Below are 24,901 nucleotides of genomic sequence, written 5' to 3' on the forward strand. Positions count from 1 at the left end.
TTCATCATATGGCGCGCCCAACTCCTCCCCTATCTACGGAGTACGAAGCTTATGGGCTACCTCAATGGCACTAATGTCGCACCTGCCAAGTTGGTACCTTCCTCAACTGCGGCTGGTGCTGAGCTGGTCTCTAATCCGGCCTATAATCAGTGGTATGATCAGGATCAACAGGTTCTTAGCGGTCTTCTCTCCTCCATGTCTGAGGAGATTCTTCACGATGTGGTTGCTGCTACTACGTCCAAGGAGGCGTGGGATACCCTGCAACGGATGTTTTCGTCGTCAACTCGTGCTCGCACTACTCAAATTCGTATTGAGCTCGCCACGTACAAGAAACGAGATCAATCTGCTGCAAATTATTTTTGCAAGATCAAAGGGCTAGCCACCGAGTTGGCTGCCGCCGGCTTTGCCTTGCAGGATGATGATGTGATCGCATATCTTCTTGCTGGTCTTGGCCCTGACTATGATCCCTTCGTCACCTCAATGACTACCAAGAGTGAAGCCCTCACGCTTGATGATGTGTTTGCACATTTAATGACGTATGAAGCTCGCCAACTACAACACCAGGCTGAACTTCAGTTAAATCTTGGATCTTCTGCCAATTATGCTTGTCGTGGTGGTCAGCAGAAGAATCGTGGGCGTAGGGATCGTGGTCGTGGTCGTTCTCAAGGTTATGCATCCTCTCGTCCTGCTGGTGATCGTCGTGGCCCTTCTACTCGTCCTTTCTGCCAGATCTGTGGCAAAGTGGGGCATACTGCTATCCGCTGCTGGCATAGGATGGATGAGTCCTATCAAGATGAACCTTCTTTTGCTCCTCCCACGGCACTAGCGGCTACTTCCTCTTACAAGATTGACCTAAATTGGTACACTGACACAGGCGCTACGGATCATATCACCAGTGACCTAGATCGTCTCGCTGTGCGTGAACGCTATCATGGAGGTGAACAAGTTCAAGTCGGCAATGGAGCAGGTTTGCGTGTTTTGCATACTGGTCATTCTCTAATTAACACTGCTACTCGTCCTCTTGAATTGCATAATATTTTTCATGTGCCTGAAATTTCCAAACATCTTCTTTTCGTTCATAAATTTTCTCGTGATAATGACGTATTTTTTGAATTCCATCCTTGGCATTTTTCTATAAAGGATCGACGGTCGAGGAAAAGTCTCCTAGATGGGAGGTGTGAATCTGGTCTTTATCCTATTAAGCCATCCGATGTCAATGATCTCAAGCACGCCTTGGTGAGCAGATCTACTACTCACGACCAATGGCATGCACGTCTTGGACATCCTTCATCTCAAGTACTAAAATCAATTTTGCGTCTCAATAATATTTCGTGTGCTAGTGAGTCATCTTTGTCAATTTGTAATGCGTGTCAGTCAGCAAAAAGTCATCAGTTACCATATACTAGTTCTTTCCATAGGTCTTCGTCACCTTTGGAACTTATTTTTTCGGATGTTTGGGGCCCTGCACCTCCATCTGTTGGGGGTTTTAAATATTATATTAGCTTCATTGATGATTTCAGTAAATTTTCGTGGATCTATTTGATGCATGGTCGTACAGAAGCTCCTCGTATATTTTTGCAATTTCAAGCTCATGTTGAGTGCCTTCTAGATACTAAAATCAAGTGGGTCCAATCTGATTGGGGTGGGGAATATCAGAAAATTCATAACACATTTTTTCGTTCCCTTGGAATTGCTCATCGTGTTTCGTGCCCTCACACACATCAACAAAATGGGTCTGCTGAATGCAAGCACCGTCATATTGTTGACACAGGCCTAGCCCTTCTAGCTCATGCTCATGTACCTATTAAATTTTAGGATGACGCGTTTCTTACAGCCACATATCTCATCAATCGTCTTCCTACTCGTGTCATCGATAACAAATGCCCCTTAGAGCATCTTTTTCATATCCCACCAAATTACTCTTTATTAAAAAAATTTGGGTGTAATTGTTGGCCTCATCTTCGTCCTTATAACAAACAAAAGCTCTCTTTTCGATCAAAGAAATGTGTCTTTTTAGGCTACAGTTCTTTACATAAAGGGTATAAGTGTCTTGACACAGAATCTGGTCGTGTCTATATGTCTAGAGACGTCATATTTGATGAAAATGTTTTTCCATTCAAGAGAGTCCCACCTATTTCTTCCTCAATCATGCAGTCAACGCATAATGCTCCTGATTTGGGTGCCTCACATTTGGGTAATAGCAGTACTAATTTGGAGAATGATCACATGCATATGTCTGTGCCTACTAACTCTTTGGATGCAGAAAATTTGGTGTCTACATCAACTTCGAAATTGCCACAGCAATCCTCCGCGTCGCTGCCATGCGAATCGGCGTCGGTTGTTCAGCCAATGATTGAGGCCTCGACTCCTCCACCAGTAGATGATATTGCACAATGCCCGGTCGAATCCTCGGCCGCTGGTCAACCAACTACTGTAGCATCGGTTGCTCCCCTCGCAACGGCTGATACGGCTGTCCCCTCAAATGTGGATCCTGCACCTACTACTCATCTGTATGGTACTCGATTAAAGCACAATATCAAGAAACCCAAGGTGCGTACAGATGGGACAATAACATATTTTGTAGTTCGGTCTTCTGCCTCTGAACCTACTTCACATATTACTGCTATGGAGCATCCCCTCTGGCGTCAGGCAATGAATGATGAGTTTCAGGCACTTCAAAAAAATAAGACATGGCACTTAGTTCCTCCTCGTGCTGGTCTTAACGTTATTGATTGCAAATGAGTTTTCAAACTCAAGCAAAAGCCAGATGGCTCTGTTGATCGCTACAAAGCACGCCTGGTTGCTAAAGGGTTTAAACAGCAGTATGGCGTTGATTATGATGATACCTTTAGTCCAGTTGTTAAGCCCACTACCATTCGGCTCTTACTATCTCTTGCTATTTCTCGTGGTTGGGCTATTCGGCAGATTGATATTCAAAATGCTTTTCTTCATGGCGTTCTTAATGAAGATGTTTATATGAAGCAGCCCCCTGGATTTGTGGATTCTCAACATCTTGGTTATCTCTGCAAGCTGGATAAGTCGCTTTATGGCCTTAAACAAGCTCCGCGTGCTTGGTTTTCTCGCCTTAGCTCCAAATTATTACAGTTGGGTTTTACACCTTCAAAGGCTGATGTTTCTCTTTTCATTTTTAACCAGACGAGCATTCAGATGTATATCCTCATCTATGTTGATGACATTATTATTATCAACTCATCTTCTACGGCTACTGAGAAACTTCTTACACAGCTTCAGGATGATTTTGCTGTCAAGGATCTTGGCATTTTGAGTTATTTTCTTGGGATTGAGGTCCGCCATACTTCCAATGGACTTATTCTAACACAACATAAATACATTCAAGATTTATTGTCCAGAACCAATATGCTCACCTCCAAAGGTGTGCTCACACCTATGCTTTCTAGTGAGAAGTTATTATTGGATGGTGGTGAAAAGCTTTCGCCTGAGGATACTACTCGCTATCGGAGTGTCGTTGGTGCTCTCCAATATTTGTCTCTGACACGTCCTGATATATCGTTCTGTGTCAATAGAGTGTGTCAGTTCATGTCCTCCCTAACATCTATACATTGGACGGCAGTCAAACGAATTCTCCGTTATCTACATGACACAATTGATATGGGTTTGTGTCTTACAAAGTTCAGCACTGATTTGTTGAGTGCCTTTTCAGATGCTGATTGGGTCGGGAATCCTGATGATCGTCGAAGCACTGGAGGCTATGTAGTCTTCTTTGGTGGCAATCTTATCTCTTGGAGTTCGAGGAAACAATCAACAGTTTCTCATTCTAGTACGGAGGCCGAATATAAGGCGGTTGCTGATGCCACTGCTAAATTAATTTGGATCCAAGTTCTCTTGCGTGAGCTCGGGATCTCGCAAGCGCGAGAACCTAGCCTGTGGTGTGACAACATTGGTGCCACCTACCTGTCTGCCAATCCAATTTTTCATCGACGGACGAAGCATGTTGAGGTTGATTACCACTTCATTCGGGAACGAGTATCGACTCGTCAGCTTGATGTTCGACTTATTTCTTCGAAGGATCAGGTCGCCAATATCATGACAATGTCATAACCAGCTCCTTTTAGCAATTTTAGGCGCAATCTGAACTTAGTAGTACATCGTCCAGATTGAAGGGGGTGTTAAACGTAGAGTAGATCATATTTGTGTATAGTAAGATAATCTAGTGATTTACTAGATTGTTACCAAATCTATGATTGACTGGTTTGTTACCAAATATATGATTTCATAGTTTTGTTACCAAATCTATAATTTCATAGTTTTGTTACCAAATCTATGATTTCATAGTTTGTTAACAAATCTATGATTTAGAATGTAATCTTCATTATACACATCTATAAATACATGAGGTCGTGACCCTAGGTCAGGTCATTGAGCCATTCAACCTAACACCTCTCACCGAACAATACAACAAGTGGTATCAGAGTTCTAGGTGTGATAAGGTAAGAGGTTTTAAAAGACAAAAGAATGACAATTCTAGGTGTGATAGAAAAGGAGAACTTTTTTTATGGGTTTGTGTCTTACAAAGTTCAGCACTGATTTGTTGAGTGCCTTTTCAGATGCTGATTGGGTCGGGAATCCTGATGATCGTCGAAGCACTGGAGGCTATGTAGTCTTCTTTGGTGGCAATCTTATCTCTTGGAGTTCGAGGAAACAATCAACAGTTTCTCATTCTAGTACGGAGGCCGAATATAAGGCGGTTGCTGATGCCACTGCTGAATTAATTTGGATCCAAGTTCTCTTGCGTGAGCTCAGGATCTCGCAAGCGCGAGAACCTAGCCTGTGGTGTGACAACATTGGTGCCACCTACCTGTCTGCCAATCCAATTTTTCATCGACGGACGAAGCATGTTGAGGTTGATTACCACTTCATTCGGGAACGAGTATCGACTCGTCAGCTTGATGTTCGACTTATTTCTTCGAAGGATCAGGTCGCCAATATCATGACAATGCCATAACCAGCTCCTTTTAGCAATTTTAGGCGCAATCTGAACTTAGTAGTACATCGTCCAGATTGAAGGGGGTGTTAAACGTAGAGTAGATCATATTTGTGTATAGTAAGATAATCTAGTGATTTACTAGATTGTTACCAAATCTATGATTTACTGGTTTGTTACCAAATATATGATTTCATAGTTTTGTTACCAAATCTATAATTTCATAGTTTTGTTACCAAATCTATGATTTCATAGTTTGTTAACAAATCTATGATTTAGAATGTAATCTTCATTATACACATCTATAAATACATGAGGTCGTGACCCTAGGTCAGGTCATTGAGCCATTCAACCTAACACCTCTCACCGAACAATACAACAAGTGGTATCAGAGTTCTAGGTGTGATAAGGTAAGAGGTTTTAAAAGACAAAAGAATGACAATTCTAGGTGTGATAGAAAAGGAGAACTTTTTTTTTTGGTTTGTGTCTTACAAAGTTCAGCACTGATTTGTTGAGTGCCTTTTCAGATGCTGATTGGGTCGGGAATCCTGATGATCGTCGAAGCACTGGAGGCTATGTAGTCTTCTTTGGTGGCAATCTTATCTCTTGGAGTTCGAGGAAACAATCAACAGTTTCTCATTCTAGTACGGAGGCCGAATATAAGGCGGTTGCTGATGCCACTGCTGAATTAATTTGGATCCAAGTTCTCTTGCGTGAGCTCGGGATCTCGCAAGCGCGAGCACCTAGCCTGTGGTGTGACAACATTGGTGCCACCTACCTGTCTGCCAATCCAATTTTTCATCGACGGACGAAGCATGTTGAGGTTGATTACCACTTCATTCGGGAACGAGTATCGACTCGTCAGCTTGATGTTCGACTTATTTCTTCGAAGGATCAGCTCGCCGATATCATGACAAAGCCATTACCAGCTCCTTCTTTTAGCAATTTTAGGCGCAATCTGAACTTAGTAGTACATCGTCCAGATTGAAGGGGGTGTTAAACGTAGAGTAGATCATATTTGTGTATAGTAAGATAATCTAGTGATTTACTAGATTGTTACCAAATCTATGATTGACTGGTTTGTTACCAAATATATGATTTCATAGTTTTGTTACCAAATCTATAATTTCATAGTTTTGTTACCAAATCTATGATTTCATAGTTTGTTAACAAATCTATGATTTAGAATGTAATCTTCATTATACACATCTATAAATACATGAGGTCGTGACCCTAGGTCAGGTCATTGAGCCATTCAACCTAACACCTCTCACCGAACAATACAACAAGTGGTATCAGAGTTCTAGGTGTGATAAGGTAAGAGGTTTTAAAAGACAAAAGAATGACAATTCTAGGTGTGATAGAAAAGGAGAACTTTTTTTTTCAGCGTGCGCGGTTCGGTTCGAACCTATGGCTCTCTGAAACTTTTTCATCGGTTATTTGGGCGCATCTTCTGGGATTGTGAAAATAGATAACCTATAAATACATGAGGTCGTGACCCTATGTCAGGTCATTGAGCCATTCAACCTAACACCTCTCACCGAACAATACAACAAGTGGTATCAGAGTTCTAGGTGTGATAAGGTAAGAGGTTTTAAAAGACAAAAGAATGACAATTCTAGGTGTGATAGAAAAGGAGAATTTTTTTTTTTCAGCGTGCGCGGTTCGGTTCGAACCTATGGCTCTCTGAAACTTTTTCATCGGTTATTTGGGCGCATCTTCCGGGATTGTGATAATAGATAACCTATAAATACATGAGGTCGTGACCCTAGGTCAGGTCATTGAGCCATTCAACCTAACACCTCTCACCGAACAATACAACAAGTGGTATCAGAGTTCTAGGTGTGATAAGGTAAGAGGTTTTAAAAGACAAAAGAATGACAATTCTAGGTGTGATAGAAAAGGAGAATTTTTTTTTTTCAGCGTGCGCGGTTCGGTTCGAACCTATGGCTCTCTGAAACTTTTTCATCGGTTATTTGGGCGCATCTTCCGGGATTGTGATAATAGATAACCTATGTGGCCGCATTTAAAATCATATTCTTTTTGATATTATATTGTTGGGGGCATTTTGAGAATCAAACCACTAGACCAAATGCCTTTTGTAGCAGATCTATAATTCTTAGTTGCTAGTCTATGTGCCTTTTGGGCGCATCTTCCGGGATTGTGATAATAGATAACCTATGTGGCCCCATTTAAAATCATATTCTTTTTGATATTATATTGTTGGGGGCATTTTGATAATCAAACCACTAGACCAAATGCCTTTTGTAGCAGATCTATAATTCTTAGTTGCTAGTCTATGTGCCTCAATAAATGAAATTTATATAAGTAGTGCATTGCCACGAATTCCTTTAGGTTAGGCTTCGTTGAAAATTTTTTAGTGCTTTTTTCCTTTGGAGTGGAATTACAAGAATCGAACTCAAGACCTCTTGGACCCAAAGCAAGAATCATACAACTAGACCAAATGCCCTTATTATGGGCTATATATTAAGTTTTTTATGAAATGTATCATCATTATTTCATTTATTTTCTTTGTTAATGAAATCCATGAACAATAATCATTATTATTATATCTTTTAGATCTAGACCGCTGTTAAATTATTTACATAGGGTTTGCAACAATTACTTAGAGAGCAGAAAATAGTGTAAGTTTTAGTTTGAGACACATATCGTGGAGTACCCAAGTAAAGCAAATATCGAAAGTGGAAAAGATAAAATGATATCAAAAGAGCATCATCATTATAGTTTTAATTAAGAGGTTGATGAATTGTTTTCTCTAAGGCTCATATTCTTTTGAGAATTGAACTTGAAACCTCTTGCACCCTAATTGATAATCATACCACTAGACCAAATGCACTTTCTAAAAAATTGCAACATTTTTAACTCCTCAATATATTTTTTTCTCTCAAGTTTGAAATCTATTTTCTTGAGCAGTTGTTGGACTATAAAAAAAAAAGTTGATGGTCTAGTATGCAAGTGTTCAAATAAACTACAACCCAACAAATGAATCAAACTAATCAGTTTGGGTTGGGTTGAATTTATTCGGCTCAGTTCATCAGTTTGTTTGATTTAATTCTTCTATTTTACTTCCTATGACAAGAAAATAAAGTTGTATTGAATGTACCATAGTTTGATTTATGGCAAACTCATATGAAATATAATTGCATTAATAATACTCAGAGTTGGAGTCTGTAAATATTTCATGAACTTAAATGCAACTCATGTTTCATTAAAGACGAGATAAACTTTAGTTAAGTAACTGGAACTTTAAATTACTTCATGTGGAGCTTCAATTACTCTATGTTAGTTACTATCTTTAGGATTGACTAATTGGACACGAGTTCTTGGATTTAAGGGATTGTTTTATGTAATTTTCAACTACAACTTATGTTTTCAAATTTATAGGTCATAATTTAGGTAGTGGTTGTATATTATGGATGAACACTAGAGTTTCTATCCCGTTCACCACAACTACTCTAGTTTTTGTTTGAAGGCTATAATTGTCATCTATGTTGTATGGCAATAAAATTTGTTTCGATGAAATTTTAGTTAAAGTTGCATATTTTACTTCTTGCGAGTAAAAAATTTGTTTCTTAACATAATATGAATTTAGTTGAAGAGTTATTAGGAATAAGATGGAGAAAGAAATTTTCTTTAAAATAATAAACAGACCAAATTCATCTTTGTTGTTGTCTAATTGTGATTTTGCAAAAACACTTAACTAATATGAAATATCAAGTTAAATCAAGAATATATCCTACACGTCACAAGATGACAATAAAATAGGGTTAAATTGAACGCAGTTTTAATTTCATGTTTGGTAGGTTCAATATGAAGCATAATTGTATTAATGATATTAAAGAGAAATTCGTGTTTTATTAGAAGAGACAAACTTCATTTAACATACTAGGAGTTTAAGCTACTTCCATTGTAATTTCAATCACTCAACAATGATTACAAATTTAAGGTTGGCTAATTGAACATCAATTATCAACTTTAGGTTATAATTTAGGTAGTAGCCATTATAATATTAATGAGTATATGAGTTACAATTCTTCCATGGACCATATGTGTTATAGTTAAATGAATATATATATATATTATGTATGTCGAGGTCTGGATAAAGCACAAAGTAGTAAGAAACACCATTGTCAACTCTAGAGCCACCCACAACTCATGATGGAGACCGATGCAAAATATTTTAACATCCTTTGGCATCAAGATACAGGAAAGATGAACGCCGTCAAATTGGATGCTTTGCCTGTCTTAAGAGTCACAATGAGAACTCTAATCAAGCTGAAGCCTTGGACTTGGCAAATTGTTTAGTGATAGTTGAAATGGATGACTTCGACGTCGTGTCAGGAATGAACGTCCTGTTGAAACACAAAGTAATTTATATGTCCCTAGCAAAATGTCTAGTAGTAATGGAGTCTAACCCAACGATCATTCAGAAAAATATCCATCAATCAAGAGGGTTGAAAATGATGTCGATACTACAATTGGGAAAGAATCATAGCCATGATGAATCTACGCTTGCTGCTATTGTTGTAATTGAAAAGGGGAGCTTGAGTGAGGCAACCTCAATAGAAACCTTATTGCCACTACATGAACACCACGACGAAAAAAAAGGTCAGATAATGGATTTATCCCCACCAGGAGAGACAAAAACAAGGTTAGATACTAAAGAAGGGAGACAAAAACAAACCACTGAAGCAACACATGTTCACATAGAAATATCATCTAGACGGATGAAGAGAAAGGTCAGTTGGAAGTGTCAACCACAATAATTTCAAGAAAAATAAAGAGTTCATATAAGTTAAGGTCAGATCAACTTCGAGTTCAAAGCAACAAGACCAAAGACTGGTGTGAAAAAACACTATGGACTAGTTAAAGTTATCCATATGATTATGAAAACATCATATAGAATCTAATTGCTCTTATGGATGCGGACTAATCTTGTTGTCCACGTTAGTAACTTGAAACGTTATTATTTTGACCAAGAAGATATCAAGCAGAAGTAGGTGATATGACGTCATACAAATAAGAAAAAGTTTCAAGCGAAGAAAGTAGGAAAGACACGAATAGAGAAGACATGAAGACTCAACAAACCAAGAAGTGATTTTCAACATCACCTAGTAGGTTGGAAGAGACTCCTGAAATTGCTCATGAACATGCTAGTTATTTACTATAATTGATGTTCTAAAAGTGCCTAAGATCCAAATTGCTTCCGCATGTGTTATATTAACACCATCATTATAATTTCATGTATTTGCTGAAACCACCAGACCTAAATGAAGTTCTCAAATAATCAAATAAATTATAAAGGATAGGGGAATAACAATAAATGAAAAGAGCCGGTAATAAAAGGAAAACATGATACCTATGGTGATCTTTCATAGAAGACAAATATCCTATAATAAAAGATCAAATATGATATATATAGTATGTTATAATTTAGGACTAAATATCCTTAACATTAAAGAAAGACTTCTGACCTCACGAACCATTAGTATGTAATCATAAGGAAGAGTATTTGAAGCATCACGTTGTTGCTGCATGGCTAAGCTCTTGCAAACATACGAAAAAGATTCCTCTCAATTTTCATACAATTTACATTAATCTTTGAAGATTCAATATAAGCTAGTTTTCATAACACTACATTGTCCTCGGGCACTAAGATTTTTCCAATTTACACTTTTCACGACTCAAGTTTTCATATTTCTTTTCTAATTTCTTTGTGTTGACTTTGTTGCCCAACAATTGGTGTATTCCCCTCATTATTCTTATTATGATAATATTTGATATGAACCATGAGACATCAATCATACAATATGCCTCAATGAAGAGGATGTGATGATCCGTGCATGTTCATTGAGATCATATCAAATTTTGGAGGAGATCCAACGGTTGAGATTTGAGTTTGAAGGATTTTGCTCGGATGGTCACGGTAGATGCTTTGATTCAAATTAGAGTGGCATTTCTCTAATTATCCATTCTTTTAGGGGTATTTTGGTAATTTTCCACTTTTCGAATATTTTATTATTATTTTTCACGAAAAATCCATAATTTTTCTACAAATTCCTCATTGTTTTTTGATCATTTTCCCCTTATTTTGAATCTTGAGATCCTTCTAGATAAGAAATTACAAATCGGGAAAGATTTTTGATAATTGATAAAATGACTTTTTTGCCCTTTTCATTTACTTTTTCCTTTCCAATCCTTGAAATCACTTGTTAGGGTACTCAATTGACTAAGTCCCTTGTTCTTGCTTAAAACTTAAATTTTTTCCTTTCTATCCTTTGGGTCTTTCATGAGTGGCTTATTCTTATGGGAGCTAATTTTCTTCATGTTTGGGGTGTTACATATACAAACTCGTTACAAACACAAAATAAGAAGCAGACTCAAAAGAACAAAAAATGCTATTTTAAAAACAGAGGTTAGTCCATGGCACACACTCCAAAGTCTGCTCTCATCCACGGCCAACTCTTAGTTACTTGAAAAAAAAATGATAACCATGGAGTGAATAAAACTAAGTAGCTTACTAGTAGGTTCTTAACCGCGACCTTAAGCTAGGATATTAACTTCTTGTTATGTTTTAAGGATCTTAGAACTAGGAGGTCATCGTGTCATGTATCATATACTGATCCTGAAAACCTTCCCCTAAAATAACCTTCAATTTTCTCCCCAAGAACACATGAGTGGTGTCGTCATAATCATGTAATCCTACTGGTAAATCGTGGTGCAGGACATCTTGTTTAGCTGATGGGAAAGGTAGGCCTATCATAACATCCAGCTCATGATACATATTGCAGGACATCCTACCTAAAGAGGAATAGGGGCCTTTTAGTACACATCGTAATTGCAGATAATGGTTCCTTATGGGTATGGATCCTAGCAAATTATTTAGCATGTTATTCACATAATTCTAGGTACTTGGTACATGGATTATTGATGAATCTAGATTTATACATAATGTCATGGGTTAACCGCATTTTTGTTTTATTTACGAATTAAACAAAAAGAGAGAATCTGAGATATTTAAATAAGATTTAAATATCTTAATCAAATATATGTCGGAATTAAATTGGGATTGACATTTGAATTAATAGTAAATATTAATTAAATAGTTTAATTAATCATTTAATATTACTTTAATTTGAAATTAATAATTCAAATTGATTGTTGAATCAAAATGAAGAAAGTCAAAATGTTGACTTCATTTTATGGAAAAATCCATGTGAGTGGAGTTTTTAGGTGTCAAAATTTGGTTTAACTAAACTTGAATGTTTTCCAAATAAATCCCACAAATTTAAGTGCAATTTTGAGTGTCAAAATTTGGTGATCTCAAATTTGCATGAACATGCAAACATGACTCTATAAATAGAGTGATCATGGTACATGGAAGGTGGTTCTTGTTGGTGAAAAACCTTGAGAAAAACCTCTCACAAACACTCTCTTTATATATACAAAATCTCTCCCATGAATAAGTCACTCACCGGATTCCACAATCTCGTTCTAAGGCCGGAGGATAGTGGAGAAGACACTAGTGGTGGTTCGAAACCGGTTCGTGAGGAAAAAGAAATTTGAACTACAAAAGGTTAGTATTCAAACTCATTAAGTTTTAATACTTATGAACATGCTAGTTATTTACTATAATTGATGTTCTAAAAGTGCCTAAGATCCAAATTGCTAACGCATGTGTTATATTAATACATTCAGTTGCTTGTGAAGCAGCGAAAGAATCTGTATGGCTTAGGAAGTTCTTAATTGATTTGGAAGTCGTTCCAAATAAGCATATTCCCGTCACTCTTTATTGTGATAACAGTGGAGCAGTGGCAAATTCAAAAGAACCAAGAAGCCATAAGCGAGGAAAACATATTGAGCCCAAATATCATCTCATAAGAAAGATTGTGTAACGAGGAGATGTGATCGTCACACAGATAGCTTCAGAGCACGACATTGCTGATCCATTTACAAAGCCCCTCACGGCTAAAGTGTATGAAGGGCACCTAGTGAGTCTAGGACTACGAGTTAGGTAATCTAGGGCAAGTGGGAGAAAAGGCATGAGTATGTGATGCCCTAGTTTATTGTATTTATGTCTTTGTCTCTACTCAACGTTATAAAACCCCACTAGAGTTTTAGTCCAAGTGGGAGTTTGTTGGGTTTTATGTCCTAAACTCATAGTTTGTAAACAAAAGCATATTCTATTTTTAATAAAGTTATTATTGTTGTTTATTCAGTAAAGTTTGTTATTGAATAAAGTGAACTTTACGATCATTAATCTAAATCCAATAAACTAAGAACACTCTAGCTATAGTATGATTACTTGAACTATAAGTAGAGACATAAGAGTTGATCAAGTTCAAGTATATAGTCAAAATGATCTATAATATAAGGATAAGACTGAGTACCTTATTCTGGGGACACTATGGATGTGGCCCACTTTTGTATATGATATAAACAATTTGATCACTAAATTGTACATGTACAGACAAGTGAATGGGGGTGTCCTATGTAATGAGTATTGCATAAGATCAGACCATGAAGAAAATCACTCTCACTTTATAATGTCGTTTACTGTTGAGACTGATTTTCTTTTCATTCGATGACCTAAGTAACTCGATCTTAATCTTGAGCTAACCATGAACTCCATGTTTATTCGCAATTACCCTTAGATTTGCATGGGTGAGAGTGGCTCAAGTTTGCCGACTCAATAGGCCTCCCATTTTAGGGGTAAGAGGGTAAATGGCTGGGGACGTAGGGTGCAAGATGGAATTCACTCCTACCCACTTTTAGGGATAGAAGAGAGGTAGTTCCCTTAAATACTGACTCCAAGTCTTGAACAAGGGGTCCCACCCTCTCATTGGCCTGAGAGGGATTCGATTTACTGGTTGGACCACAAACCAATTGTTCATTAGAGGATCAGTGAGACATAAGAAACAAGAAGTAGCTTCAGGGGTAAAACGGTAAATTGACCCAGCTCTAGTTACGAACAACCTGTGAAGGATTGACTTACTAATCATGGTTATATCAAATGGACAAAAATATATCTATAGTGAGGGGAGTGCAACTACTAGGCTATAGTGGAATGTTCTAGTAGTTAACGAATGTTGGTTAACAAGGTTAATGAGTTTAACCGGTTAATCTTGAATCATTGGAGCCCATGATCTATAGGTCCATTAGGTCCCTCTACTAGCTCATATCGAACTAAACCATAGAACAGTGTGACGAGTGAGTTCGAAGTGTTCGAATTCAAATTAGGGAGAATGCACTACATATATACAATATATTTAACCGCATTTTTTGTTTTATTTACGAATTAAACAAAAATATTGAATCTGAACGTTTTCATTTGTGTTATCCGCCAAGGAAATGATCAAGGAATTCTCTATACACGGCTGAGAGATGACCGTATTGTTGCACATTCTGAATAAAGTACCGTAGGCAAGCGAAGCTTTTGAAAATAAAAGCGTGTAGAACTCAGATCCACTTTCTCTTCGATTCGTAAACTTCAGATCTGATCTTCCTTTCGTCTCCGAGTGATTGAGAAAGAATTTGGGCCTGGCGTGCATCCGGTTCGGTCAACAATAAGGTACAAAGCTGATTTATTAAATGGGCTTGAAGTTCCATTATCGTTAGGTCGAAGATCTCTACTAGGTTTAGTGCACTTTGGTAGTTGCGAATGTTGTCGTAATCAAATGTCTTTCTCATTCGACATTCTCTCTTACCAAGCACTCATACTCGCCAGGGTCGAGGAGACAATCCTTGAGCTAATTGGGCTTTGAGATTGCGTATATGCGAAAAGAGCTCGCTTTCAACTTTCTACCTCGGTGTTTTGTGCCCAGTTCTGGTTCAGAAAAGGGTCTGATCTCTTTCATTGGAGCACATTGATGCCAAAGGAGTCTTCTGAACCGGTGGAGAGGCTATGATGACTTCAGGCTATTCAAATAGCATGACTGATACCACAAAGAAATGGTCTCTAAGTCACACTAGTGGAATAGGTTTTTCATAATAATTATCTCGATATATTATACCAAAAACCTGTCTGATGACTAATAAGGTAAGGGGTTTCAAAATACAAAAGAATGACAATTTGTGTGATAGAAAAGGAGATCTTCATTTTTTTTTCAGTGTGCACGGTTCGCCTGCCTTCTTGACCACAGATAGGCTATAGGGCTTTGCACTTCGGCCCCTGAGAATACCACATCAAGGTGACAGGATTCGAACCTATGGCTCTCTGAAACTTCTTCATCGGTTATTTGGGCGCATCTTCCTTAAAAGAATTGTGACGACAGTGGACAACATAATGAAAAGTTTCTAGAAAGAATACAATAGAACAATTTGTGTAATGCTCTTTTTGAAGTCGGGCTCGAAACGATCTTTATTCTTCCAAGATTATGTTTCATTCTCTATTCTCATCTTCTTGGTTCAATGTTTAAAAACCACATTTTAAATCATATTATCTTGCCTAATTCATTTTGATATAGTATTGTTGGGGGCATTTTGAGAATCGAACTTGAGGCCTTTACACCCAAAAAAATAATCATACCACTAGACCAAATGCGTTTATAGTAGATCTAAAGTTCTTAGTTGCTAGTCTATATATTTTTCGTGCCTCAATATATATGAAATTTATAATAGTTGAAAGTTCTTAGTTGCTAGTCTATATATTTTTCGTGCCTCAATATATATGAAATTTATACTAGTTGAAAGTTCTTTTTCGTGCCTCAATATATATGAAATTTATACTAGTTGAAGTTGTGCATTGCCACGCATTCCTTTGGGTTAGGCCCCATTGATAATTATTTTACAACTATTCTATTTCTTTTCATTTATTTTTCTTTCAAAAATTGTGCTTTTTTTTCTTTTTTGGAAGGGCATTTCGAGAATCGAACTCGACACCTCTTGCACCCAAAGAAAGAATCATACTAGACCAAATGCCCTTATTATGGACTATATATTAAATTTTTTATGGAATCTATCATCATTATTTCATTTATTTTCTTTGTTAATAAAATCCATGAGCAATTATTATTATTATATTTTAGATCAGCTTTAGTTTGATAGTTCCATTTGAGACACATATAGTGGAGTACACAAGTAAAGCAAATATCGAAAGTTACGATTTGTATAGGCATGCCTATATTCATTCTTTGAGGCTCATCTTTTGATGAATTGAACATAGGGGGGCATTCCGAGAATTGAACTCGGGACCTCTCGCACCCTAAGCGAGAATCATACCACTAGACCAAATGCCCTTTAAAAAAAATGCAACATTTTTAATACCTACTCAATATATTTTTTTCTCTCAAGTTTAAAATCTATTTTCTTGAGCGGTTGTTGGACTATAAAACAAAAAGTTGATGGTCTAGTATTTTACTTGTAAGTAAGGTATGTAATATTGAATTGTTCTAATATGCAAGTGTTATCAAATAAATTGCAACCCAACAAATGAATCAAACAAATCAGTTTGGGTTGGGTTGGATTTATTCGTCTTAGTTCATCAGTTTGTTTGATTTAATTCTTCTATTTTGCTTCGTATGACAAGAAAATGATGTTGTATTGAATGTACCTTAGTTTGATTTATGATAAACTCATATGAAATATAATTGCATTAATAGTACTAAGAGTTAGAGTCTATAAACTATTCATGAACTTAAGTGCAACTCATATTTCATTAAAGACGAGATAAACTTTAGTTAAGTAACTGAAACTTTAAATTACTTCATGTAGAGCTTCAATTACTCTAGGTTAGTTACTATCTTTAGGATTGACTAATCAGTTCTTGGATTTAGAGGATTGTTTTTTGTAATTTTCAACTACAACTTATGTTTTCAAATTTTTTTGGTCATAATTTAGGTAGTGGTTGTATATTATGGATGAACACTAGAATTTCTAACCATAAAATTTGTTTGGATGAAATTTTAGTTAAAGTTGCAAATTTTACTTCTTGCGAGTAAAAAATTTGTTTCTTAGCATAATATGAATTTAGTAGAAGAGTTATTAGGAATAGGATTGGAGAAAGAAATTTTATTTAAAATAATAAACCGACCCAAGTTCATCTTTGTTGTTGTCTAATTGTGATTTTGAAAAAAGCTTAACTAATATGAAATATCAAGGTAAATCAAGAATATATCCTACACGTCATTTAAGATGACCATAAAATGAAGTTAAATTGAACTTATTTTTAGTTTCATGTTTGGTAGGTTTAAAATGAAGCATAATTGTATTAATGATATTAAAGAGAAATTCATGTTTTATTAGAAGAGACCAACTTCATTTAAGGTACTAGGAGTTTAAATTACTTCCATTGTTATTTCAATCAATCCACAATGATTACAAATTTAGGGTTGGCTAATTGGACATCAATTATCAACTTTATGTTATAATTTAGGTAGTAGCCATTATAATTCTTCCATGGACCATATGTGTTATAGTTAAATGAATATATATATATATATTATGTATGTCGAGGTCTGGACAAATCACAAAATAGTAAGGAACACCATTGTCAATGCTAGAGCCACTCACAACTAATGATGGACACCGATGAAAAATATTTTAACATCCACATTTACAGAGTTTCTCTCCTCGATTTCTTCCTGCAACTTAAAGATGTGTGTTACAAGGAAGGGCTAGGGATTGATTTGATACCTTCTCGTGGATCGTAGCCTAAGATATTCGCTTCAAAAGTTCATCCAAAATCTGATTTATCGCTTGAGATAAAACAAAGGATTTCTTATTGGGCAGCCGATTTTAGAGGTTTCAAGGCTCTATTTCTTCATTGAACCACTTCCATATCCTTTCTTAAGGCTAAAGGAATTGGTTTGGAGGAACGTCTTTGAGTGTAGGACCTTAATTTCCAGAAAACGTTCTCGGTATGCAACTCACTCAAAACGCCAGATTTTCGATCTCATGGGTAGCTTATTCTACGATGTTTGAGCTCTCGATTCCTTCATTAAGTTTACTCAACTTCTTCCTCTAAAGCTAGAGGAATCCTTAATTTGAAGGAAAAGAGATCGTAGATAAGAATTTGACTCTTATCCCCAAATTTAATTTCGAAACCTATTTCCTTCAATTCGGCACGCTATCGAGGCTATTTTTCTTCGTGGTCTTCTATGAAAGCATTCCTTGGAGGTGCAGAAATTGATTAGAATCATTCTTGCTCGACGAATCATCATGTATCCTCGGATTGGATTTTCAAGTTTTTCTTGAAGTTCTTCAATGGCGGATTGAATTGGGAAGGAATGGTTTCGAGGCACTTTCAGCACTTTATTCCTACATAGAACTTGTGGGTAATCTTGTTGAGAAACGGTAGAAATAAGTTTGAAGAGAAATGGTGGAGGATTGATCTCGAATTTGGAAGAAATCTGAGAGTAGGAGACCCATAATCTAAACGCTTATTGCCTTCGATTGGGGGATTGACCTTTCTCGATTCTTATTCCGTATTGTTGCTCATACTTTAGACTTTATAGGAGGAGCTTAAACCGACATTGAGAGCTCTTGAATCTTCGTTATTTAGAGATCGAACTTTCTGGATAATTTTTTGGAGATATCAACTCCGATCATAGCCTTATCGACCTTGGCTTTGAATACTAGTCGTTGGATGTAATGATCCGTGCGTGTTCATTCTAGATCATATCAAATTTTGGAGGAGATCCAATGGTTGAGATTTGAGTTCGAAGGATTTTACTCGGATGGTCACGGTAGATGCTCTGATTCTAATTAGAGTGGCATTTCTGTAATTATCAATTCTTCTAGGGGTATTTTGGTAATTTGCCACTTTCCGAATATTTTATTATTATTTTTCTCGAAAAATCCATAATTTTTCTACAAATTCCTCATCGCTTTTTGATAATTTTCCCCTTATTTTGAATCCTTAGATTCCTTCAAGATAAGGAATTACAAATTCGGTAAGATTTTATATAATTGATAAAATGACTATTTTGCCCTTTTCATTTACTTTTTCCTTTCCAATCCTTTTCAAAAGGCCTTTCAACTCCTTGAAATCACTTGTTAGGGTACTGACTTGACTAAGTCTCTTGTTCTTGCTTAATCCTTTAATTTTTTTCCTTTCTATCCTTTGGGTCTTTCATGAGTGGCATATTCTTATGGGAGCTAATTTCCTTCATTTTTGGGGTGTTACATATACATACTCGTGACAAACACAAAATGAGAAGCAGACTCAAAAGAAGAACAAAAAATACTAGATTAAAAACAGAGGTTAGTCCATGGCCCACACTCCAAAGTCTGCTCTCATCCACGACCAACTCTTAGTTACTTGAAAGAAAATGATAAACATGGAGTGAGTAAAACTTAGTAAGTAGCCTACTAGTAGGTTCTTAATCGCGACTTTAAGCTATGATATTACTTCTTGTTATGTTCTTAATCGCGACCTTAAGCTAGGAGAGTGTCAAACTAAATATTTGAATGTCACGTGTTTACTCTCCACATTCACTGCACCTGTTTCCATTTGCATAAGCTAACTATTCAATAAAAAATTAGTTATTATTTATTTTTAAAATTTCAATGTATAATGAATTAGAGGAAATACTTTTACACATGAATTTTGATTTTTAATTTTTGCGGGGATACTCAGTTGGGACTGAATATCTGAAGGTTACATGTTTAATTCACGTTCACCGCACTTGGTTTATGTTGCATAAGTCCATTAAGTTGCATAAATTTATTCAATCTAAAATTAGTGATTATTTCTTTTTAAAATATAATGAATTAGCGGAAATACCTTTACTTATGATTTTTTTTTCAAGTATTAGCGAGGATAACTCAGTTTGAAAGTGTCAGACTGAAAATCTAAAGGTCATGTGTTCAATCCACCTTCTTCACCGCACCTGATTCAAGTCACATAACTTCTCCTAACTATTCAATTTAAAATTAGTGATTATTTCTTTTTAAAATATCAATGAATTAGCTAAATACATTTGCTAATGAGTTTTCATTCAAGGTCACGTGTTTGATCCACGTTCACTGCACCTGATTCAAGTGATTATTTCTTTTTAAAATATCAATGAATTACCTAAATACCTTTGCTAATGAGTTTTCATTCAAGGTCACAGTGTTTGATCCACGTTCACCGCACCTGATTCAAGTTGACTAAGTTGCGTAACCTGACTATTCAATCTAAAATTAGTGATTATTTCTTTTTAAAATCTCAATGAAGTAGTGAAAATATCTTTACCGATGAATTTTTATTTTTAATGTTACCGGGGATAGCTCAGTTTGGAGAGCGTCAGTAAAGATCTGAAAACCATGTGTTTGATTCACTTTCACTGCACCTAATTCAAGTTGACTAACTTGCATAACGCGAATATTCAATTTAAAATTAGTGATTATTTCTTTTTAAAATTACTTGACTATTTAATCTAAATTTAGTGATTATTTCTTTTTAAAATTCCAGAATTTTCATTTTCAATGTTACAAGGGATAGCTTAGTTGGGAGAGCGTACTATTGAAGATTTGAAGGTCACGTGTTCGTTAGTTCGACCTTTACGACACCTGATTCAAGTAGTATAACTTAGTATCTTATCTAAATTTAGAGATGATTTCGTTTTAAAACTTCAATGAATTAGCGTAAATAATTTTACTGATGAATTATTTATTTGACTAAAGATAATTCATTATTTGACCATAAATGCACTATAAGACATTTAGTAAAACATTTAGTAAAATGTGGATTCCTAATTCTTTATTTGACTGTAAATGCACTATAAGACATTTAGTAAAATGACTCATTTTATTGCATGGAATAATAAAATTGATCTTCCCGTAGAATTGTCAATATATTCTACTTTTAATGTTGCTAAGTTGAGTCCTTTTGATATAGGTGATGATTTTTCTGATTCGAGGACGAATCCTGAAGAGGGGGATGATGATAAGAATCACGGTGTACATTCTACTTTCAATGTTGCTGAGTTGAGTTCTTTTGATGTAGGTGATGATTTTTCTAATTCGAGGACGAATCCTTTTGAGGAGGGGGATGATGATAAGAATCACTGTGTTCCAACTGAACCTATTACACAACCCAAGGCCAAGAAGATTCAACAAGCATTCATACTTCATCTACAAAATTGGATAGGCTAGATTCAACCATCATTTCATGTGTTACAATCTGAATCGTTTGAGTCAAGACCATTTGGAGATTCAAAAGTAAATATTTGCACAGTTGAAGTAGCGGATGAAGTTGCAAGCATCATTTCATGAGTGGTTAGAAAACTTTATTTATTATTTTAATTTCATAAAGTTTGTAATGCTCAAATTGGCTTCGTCTTCTGTGGAGATTTAAAAGGATCGAGATTAAATCACGGTCACTAACTTCTTTTGTGGGGAGACTATAAATACCCACAAATTATTATGTAAAAGCATATTTGTGATCAATGAAATTGATCTCTCAAGTTGAGACGTTCCCCCTTATAGAAATGTGAGCATATCTTTGTCGTTTCTAAGTTTCATGCAATTCTTGTGGTAGATTGCATCTGATTAATTTAATCAAGCCTTGATCAAGTTTGATTTGGAGAGACTCAATTTAGAAAAACGTTCAAAATCTTGCTTCTCATGGTTGGATCTCATAATCTAATTCTAGCTTTTATATCTTGGTTGATCCAAATTTTGTATAAGAAGATGGTAATTTCTTTAATACAAGGGTTCTTGCTTCTACAAAAGCTTGGCTCGTTGGGCTGAAGATTATGGTTGGTCTATCATCCTTCAACGAGATCTTCTATCCCCATGACTTGCTCTGATGCTATCATTCTTCTAATGCCGATGACACGTCCAGTTGTCGAGATTGGTAATGAGAGTTTGTAACCCATCCATTGAGGTTCTTGGAATGGTTCTATAGCTTATCATTTTCATGTTGGGAGTTGGATCGTGGGTCTTGGGCGAAGGAATCCTTGGTTTACCGCCCTTCGAGTTGAAGGAAGTGTCATAAGGCTCATTTTTTTCCAATTTTTTTCAATTTTATTGATTTTATTTCAATTTTGTCAAACTCACATGGGTGCTCATCTCAATCATTTCAGCCTTATTGGCATTCAATAAGAGAGTCCTTGGAATAACCGGTAACTGTTCAACTAAATTATCACATTAACAATTTAAATCAAATAAAGTAACATTAACCATTTGAATTACCTCAACCCCACTTGTTGAACTTGACGAAATGTCTACAACATAACACTAACAAAGGTACAAAGTAACACAAATAAACGTACAAAGTACACAAATAAACGTTCAAAGTAACATTAACAAAGGTACAAAGTTCATAAAAGTCTTTTTAATCTAAAATACCATTGACCTTGACTATTATAGTGCCTTTCAAACGTAGGTAAAGTTTAAATTCGGGTCTCCTTGTCAAACTCACTTGGGTGCTAATCTCAACCATGATGGCGTTCAACAAGAGAGACCTCGAAAATAGTCCGATTATCGCATTAACCATTTGAATCACCTCAACCCAGTAGTTGAAATTGAACCAAATATATATAATATAACTCTAACAAAGGTACGAAGTTCATAAAAGTCTTTTTAATCAAAGATAGAAACTGTAAAATAAGATGAAATAAGAAAATAATATTCCATTGCCGATAATCAAACCCAGGCCTGCTGGGTGAAAGCCAAATATCCTGACCACTGGACAACAATGAATTTTTGGTGTAGATGTCCTGAAGTCTTTTGTCAGATCGCTAAAGAGTTTTAGCATGATCTTTTGCTTAATGTCTAACTCTTCGACACGTCCTTCCCTATGTGTGTTAAAGTTCTTAGAGTTACCGCGACGTTTTGAGCTGTTTGATTGTGTGGCTCTTTCTTCAAAAGAGTCAACATCAAATGTTAGGTCTTTGATTGACAACCCATCTAGGGGAGCGTCAATTGCATCGATTCCATCAACGATCTTCCAATGAGTTTATGGTTCATGACCCATTTTTTATACCATTCACCTTCGAGCACTACCATAGTTTTACATCGTCCATGAGATGCATTGCGGCTAATGTAACTCTCAGGTCATATGAGAAAGTTCCTGTAGCCCTTAACTCTTAGGTCGTATGATAGAGTTCTTAGAGCTACCACGACATTTCGAGGTGTTCGATCGTTTGGTTTTTTCTTCGAAAGAGTCAACATCAAACGTAAGGTCTTTAATTGGCAACCCATCCAGGGGAGCTTCGAATGCATCGATTCCATCAACGGTCTTCCCATGAGTTTATGATGCATGACCCATTTTTTATATCATCATCCTTCGAACGCCAACGTCCATGAGATGCATTGTGGCCAACGTTACTCTTAGATCCTATGAGCAAGTTCCTGTAACCTTCGAATATTGTTCTACGTCAAAAATAAAGTTTTTTAATTCCTTAGCATCCCGGTTCTCATTTAAGAGTGTGTTTTTGGATTTAGAGTTTGTTGCCCAACATGAGCTTGGCTTGGGGTGTGGTTCTCTACGACCCTGCTTGTCAAACTCACTCGGGTGCTCATCTCAGTCATCTCAGCCATGATGGCGTTCAACAAAAGAAACCTTAAAAATGACTGGATTATCACATCAACCATTTGAATCACCTCAACCTTGTTAAACGTAGTATAAATCATATCTGTATATAGTAAGATAATCTAGTGGTTTACTAGTTTGTTACCAAATCTATGTTTTACTGATTTGTTACCAAATATATGATTTTATGGTTTGTTACTAAATCTATGATTTAGAATGTAATCTTCATTATACACATCTATAAATACATGAGGTCGTGACCCTAGGTGAGGTCATTGTGCCATTCAACTTAACATGGTATCAGAGCTAACGTTTATTTTTTAAATGTCTACCATATCTTCTTCCTCCTCCCCATCTTCCATCTCCAATACCATCTCAACTACCATGGCGACCTTTGGCCCAATCTCTCTACACCATGCTATCACAATTCGTCTAACCAAAAATAACTTCATCATATGGCACGCCCAGCTCCTCCCCTACCTACGGAGTACGAAGCTTATGGGCTACCTTGATGGCACGAATGCCACACCTGCCAAGCTGGTCCCTTCCTCAACTGCTGCTGGTGCTGAGCTGGTCTCTAATCCTGCCTATATCAGTGGTATGATCAGGATCAATAGGTCCTTAGCGGCCTTCTCTCCTCCATGTCTGACGAGATTCTTCACGATGTAGTTGCTGCTACTACGTCCAAGGAGGCGTGGGATACTCTGCAGCGGATATTTTTGTCGTCAACTCGTGCTCGCACTACTTATATTCGTGTTGAGCTCGCCACGTCCAAGAAAAGAGATCAATCTGCTGCAAATTATTTTTGCAAGATCAAAGGGCTGGCCACCAAGCTGGCTGCCACCGACTCTGCCTTGCAGGATGATGATGTGATCGCGTATCTTCTCGCTTGTCTTGGCCCTGACTAGGATCCCTTCGTCACCTTAATGACTACCAAGAGTGAAGCCCTCACGCTTGATGATGCGTTTGCACATCTAATGACGTTTGAAGCTCGCCAACTACAACACCAGACTGAACTTCAGTTAAATCCGGGATCTTTTGCCAATTGTACTGGTCGTGCTGAACTTCAGTTAAATCTTGGATCTTCTGCCAATTATGTTGGTCGTGGTGGTCAGCAGAAGAATCGTGGGCATAGGGATCGTGGTCGTGGTCGTTCTCAAGGTTATGCACCCTCTCGTCCTGCTGGTGATCGTCGTGACCCTTCTGCTTGTCCTTCCTGCCAGATCTGCGGCAAAGTGGGGCATACTGCTATCCGCTGCTGGCATAGGATGGATGAGTCCTATCAAGATGAACCTTCTTCTACTCCAACTACGGTACTGTCGGCTACTTCCTCTTACAAGATTGACCCAAATTGGTACAGTGACACAGGCGCGACGGATCATATCACCAGTGACATGGATCGTCTTGCTGTGCGTGAATGCTATCATGGAGGTGAACAAGTTAAAGTTGGCAAT

The 24,901-nt window shown here is 36.8% G+C and overlaps 3 non-coding genes across 3 annotated transcripts; 2 read left to right on the top strand and 1 right to left on the bottom strand.

The window, feature by feature from the left end:
• Nucleotides 1-405: 405 nt before the first annotated feature.
• Nucleotides 406-545, top strand: LOC111472994. Its single transcript, XR_002715525.1, has one exon. It is a non-coding gene; the product is annotated as a small nucleolar RNA Z247 (small nucleolar RNA).
• Nucleotides 546-16,149: 15,604 nt separating this feature from the next.
• On the bottom strand, nt 16,150-16,221 carry TRNAP-AGG. Its single transcript has one exon. It is a non-coding gene; the product is annotated as a tRNA-Pro (tRNA).
• Nucleotides 16,222-24,298: 8,077 nt separating this feature from the next.
• LOC111472996 lies at nt 24,299-24,438 on the top strand. The gene has a single exon (XR_002715527.1). It is a non-coding gene; the product is annotated as a small nucleolar RNA Z247 (small nucleolar RNA).
• Nucleotides 24,439-24,901: the final 463 nt, after the last annotated feature.

This window comes from Cucurbita maxima, unplaced genomic scaffold (genome assembly GCF_002738345.1).
Source record: "Cucurbita maxima cultivar Rimu unplaced genomic scaffold, Cmax_1.0 Cma_Scf00096, whole genome shotgun sequence".
Classification (NCBI taxonomy): domain Eukaryota; kingdom Viridiplantae; phylum Streptophyta; class Magnoliopsida; order Cucurbitales; family Cucurbitaceae; genus Cucurbita; species Cucurbita maxima.